This window comes from Ipomoea nil, unplaced genomic scaffold (assembly GCF_001879475.1).
Source record: "Ipomoea nil cultivar Tokyo-kokei standard unplaced genomic scaffold, Asagao_1.1 scaffold3321, whole genome shotgun sequence".
Lineage (NCBI taxonomy): Eukaryota > Viridiplantae > Streptophyta > Magnoliopsida > Solanales > Convolvulaceae > Ipomoea > Ipomoea nil.
Window position 1 is genome coordinate 1,995,690 of NW_017619749.1, and position 4,125 is coordinate 1,999,814.

Sequence of the window (4,125 nt, forward strand, 5' to 3'; positions counted from 1 at the left end):
ATGTTACGTTTAAAGATGTTGCATTACAAGTCTTTGAAGACCAAGTCATGTACAATAGAGTTTCATACCTGATATGAACAAGACTCATTATATTGTGAAGCAAAGGACCACTGGTGCCTAGAGGTGGTTGCGGTTAAATTTAATTGAAGGTTCAAAATGGAACCATGCATGCATTATACGAATCAGTCCATCTTAAACTATAATCATCTTAAAATTTTAAAGCATGAAATTCAACACGTTGATTTAATTTATATTTCAACCTTTTATCTAAAATTAAAATTCAAACAACTTGTGATATTTAAAAGTTTTTTTTTTTTTTTTTTTTTTTTTTTTTTTTTAAATAAAGGTCAATCGATGGTTCATAAATCAGAATTGTTGAGTCACAATAAATTATCTCAAACTGTATAGTAATGGTTTAAATTATGGTTCTTGCCAATAATAAATATTATTGAACTGTCAGTTATAAACTGTGTACAGAACTAGATGGTGACCGAGTCTATTACTGGTGGCTTTTGTTCCAAATTATTAACACACACATATGTACAGAGTTATTTTTATTATAAAAAATAACACGATTATTATTATTGTTATTATTATTATTATTATTATTATTATTATTGTTGTTGTTGTTGTTGTTGTTGTTGGTGGTGTTGTTGGTGTTGGTGTTGTTGTTGTTGTTGTTGTTGTTAACACAATGACTGGATTGTATAATAAAATTAAATGTAAAATTGCACGATCTTTTAACTATTATGAATATATATATATATATATATATATATATATATATATATATATATATTACATTACATTACAAGTTATTAATTACTTGTAAGTGTACCCAAAAACAAAACACAATATCCAATTTATTATAATTAATGGTCTTATTTAACAACATTAACAACTTAGGATGGGAAGAAAACCGAATAAAGGTAAATAAAATTATAAAGAGTATATGAGTGTACAAATTAACATCGTATTTAATAACATTAACACATTTTTTATTCTCATCAAATCCTTACCATCATTACATTGACTTTTATTTTATAAATATATAAAATATTTATGCTATGAAAAGTTATAAATATCTTGTAATATATACCCACTAAAATATTATTTCATATAACTTAGAGTATTAAATACGGTAATATCATATTATAAAACCTAGCTAGCTACAAGCTAAGTTAAGTAGTTAATGATCCAAAAATTATTAAGATGGTTGTCCAACGAAACAACTTATTGGACAAAAATTCATAGTTTTTTTTTTTTTTTGAGAATATTCATAGTTATTCTTTCTGTAACTTTATCTAGTATGCTCAACTGTCTAAAAAACTGTTAAATCTGAACTTGTTCATAGGTCAAAGGGGCACATGTTAAGCATTTTTAATACCTATAATCTAAGTAACAATAAAATAGAAAAATACAAAATATATATATAAAATTTGTGCATGCTACATTTTTTTAGGGTAATTTGTGTCATAAAGCATTTTCAAAATGCAAAAAAAAAAAAACTACGTGTGATAAATAGACTAATAAAGTAATAGTATGGGCTTACCCAATAAGCTATAGCCATTGAAAATAAATTGCTTTTGCATTGGTTGATTTGAACATTAGAACACAAAAATAAATACAGTAATATCTTGTCCTGAGTCCTGACCTAATTTAATAAAGTACTTAATGCGTTTGCCGGGAGTCGAACCCGGGTCTATTGCTTGGAAGGCAATTATCCTAACCGTTGGACTACAAACGCTTATTTGTTTGACTCCTCATATGAATAATAAAAAAACGTATCATAATAAAGTAATAATTCAAAAAGTTTTGATTGGAATCTCATACTGTTTCTTGTAAAAAGATGCTAAAATTTTGGAGTGGATAAATAAATTTCCTTCTCTGCCTGTTAAGAAAGTACACCAACATTTCGACGCTGGAGACTTTGAATTTTCATGTAAATCAAAGAAAAAGTATCTATTTAAAAAGTTAAATGAAAAAAAAATGAATTTATAATATCATGATTAAACTAACTAATTAGTTTAATTTATTATTGCGCAATATGTTGCGCAATATGTCAGATTTTTTATAAAAATAGTAGCATATCAAATTGGTTATCCACAATAAAATAAATAATTTGGAAATTTTCATTTACACATGCTTTATATAATACTTATGTAAATAGGAGAAACTACTGTTTGACATATATAATATAATTAAAAACTTATCATATTTAGTCCAAAATGACCCAATTGTTCATACCATAAAATTTTTAAGAGATTAATTTGGCAATCAAAGATCATGCATATGTAATTTCACACCACCATATAAAGTACCAAAATAGCTTTAATAAAAACTAAGAGTCCGTTTGGAAAGCAGGAAAATGACTTTTGAAAAATGAGTCATTTTCTATAAAACCATTTCCTTTTCTTGTGTTTAGCTGCACAGCAGAAAACTGTCTTTGTGTGTTTGGTTCATTTTCCAGAAAATGAACAAAATTTTATAATTAAACATTTTAATTCCCTTTTTTTCCATATTAATATGTTTTCACCCTAAACTATGTTTTACGTCCAAAACAATACTATGAACTGTGTTCAAATCCTTACTTTTCACAGCAAGTTATGCAATTAAAGAGTAAAGACTGCAAAATCAAACTAAACAAGGGGAGGATTTGGTTTGAAGTCGTATAGAGATAATGAAGATGGGGTTTCGTTGTTGGAGTAATTAAGATGTTGGGTCCTTCAAGGGAACAAGTGATGGTTTCTGGGCTTGTAAGAGTTTACAGCCACGGAGAAGCCGCCGAGGGAGAGGACGTCGACTATTGCGACGTCAATCGCGGCGAGAATTTCGGAGTGAAATTTCGATTTTCGAGATTGCGGGCAGAGAAGAATGAAATGGAGGGGACGCTCAGTTTCGATGAAGGGGTCGTCGCCTTCCTTTTCTAGCTCGGCTCCGGCAATGGCGAGGTTTGCGAGTAGAGAGTGACGACATGAGAGGTGGGAAGCGTAGGAGGAGATTGGAAAATGACACCCCAAAAAAAGGGGAAGTCATTTTTCACCAAATCAAAGGTATTTTCTATTGACTAGGAAAATGTTTTCCTTTGACCTTAATTTTCCATGGGTTATCAAGCACTAGATATTAAAGTTCGAAGCCACTTCACCTTAATAAGAAAATATGGCATCTTCACACAAACAAAGATAAGTTTATAAAATCAATTTCAACAGGATTAAAGATAGTTCATGGCCACCAAAGATTATTTAGTTGAAGAATTTCTCAGTCGAATTTCCAAAGGTCAAACAATTTAGTCGGCAATAGAGAAAATTAATGATATGTCAAACAAGTGCAATGCAACCAAAAACCTTGTGGTATAATGGTACTAAGTTACTTCTCTATGTGTGAGGTGGTGGGTTCAAATCTCAGTGGAAGCAATTATACGGACCTTTGATGTAGTATGCAAAGGAGTATATGGAGGTTAAATAAATACATGAATGTGGTCATGCCAAACCCTAAAATCATTCAAATTAGTGAACTTTTAATTTATACGGAGTAATAAGTTTGACTTCAATGATACCCATTCTTGTGCAAACACATATTTCTTCTATAATATTGTCTTTATAATTTGAAGGAATTCTTGATTCATTTTTTTTATAGTCTCAGTTGATCTTTGTTATTACGAACACCTTTAAAACTTACAAATTTATGTGACACGTCGGAGAGAATAATGCATGCATTATATCTATTATAAATTTCATTCCTCCAAGCAATAATATATTGACTCTACTAGAGCACTCGATCATTTTTGTACTATCAAATATTGTAATAATACTTTTCAAAAAAAAAAATAAAAAATATTGTAATAACAAATTTCTCATTCCTTTTCAATGTGCATAAATACTTTGCACTTTTTCTAGGTATTGCATGTGTGGTGACATTATTCATTTCATCATTTGTCTTGAATTCAACCAAGTGTGATGATATATTCATTTGCTTATTTAATAAAACAAAGAAAATATTTAATTAAAAAAATGTTGTAGTAGGATATCATGATTCACATCCAATTTTCTCCATATGATACTTAAACATAGCATGCACCAAAACGAGCATAATTACTTTTTTTTTTTATGATCGAAACCATAGCAA

At 29.0% G+C, this 4,125-nt stretch overlaps 1 non-coding gene across 1 annotated transcript; it reads right to left on the reverse strand.

Moving 5' to 3' along the window:
- Positions 1 to 1,675: 1,675 nt before the first annotated feature.
- TRNAG-UCC lies at positions 1,676 to 1,747 on the reverse strand. The gene has a single exon. It is a non-coding gene; the product is annotated as a tRNA-Gly (tRNA).
- Positions 1,748 to 4,125: the final 2,378 nt, after the last annotated feature.